The following is a 611-nucleotide window of genomic DNA, read 5'->3' on the forward strand; positions in this document are numbered from 1 at the left end:
AGTCGATGTTATCTTCGCCGCTGGAGAGGGATAAAAGCTTAAAGGCTGCAGCGGCCAAGCGCTACGATGATACCACCACCACCATCACCACCACCGATGGAGAGAGTGTCAGAACGGTTGAAGCCTGGAACGCGATGCTCGAATGGACGCGAACAGAAGAAGAAGAAGAAGAAGAAGAAGAGGAGAAAGGGTGGTGGTGTGTGACTCGGACAAGGGGGAGGTTGATGGGTAGAGAGAGATCGGAATGCGGTGACCGGCAGGCTGCGAGGAGAGAACCTTTTCCACGCTCGATTCGAGAGAGAGAGGGAGAGAGGATGATCGGAACGAATGGCCTAACCTTGCGTTATTCGGAGGCGAGGGAGGGAGGGAGAGACACTCGCGTACCCCCTGCGGAGAAACGCGCCAACCACGCATACATACGTACATATATATACATATACATATACATATACATATACATATATATATATACTCACGAATCTCTCACCAACGATCTCTTCCACTCGTCGTCCAACAACCGATCTCGCTATTTCTCCTCGATAATCCCCCTCTCCCCCTCCTCCCCCTCCTCCTATATATCGAAATAGAGGTTGGATGGAGAAAAAAAAAGG

Source organism: Apis dorsata, unplaced genomic scaffold, assembly GCF_000469605.1.
Source record: "Apis dorsata unplaced genomic scaffold, Apis dorsata 1.3 scaffold_581, whole genome shotgun sequence".
Lineage (NCBI taxonomy): Eukaryota > Metazoa > Arthropoda > Insecta > Hymenoptera > Apidae > Apis > Apis dorsata.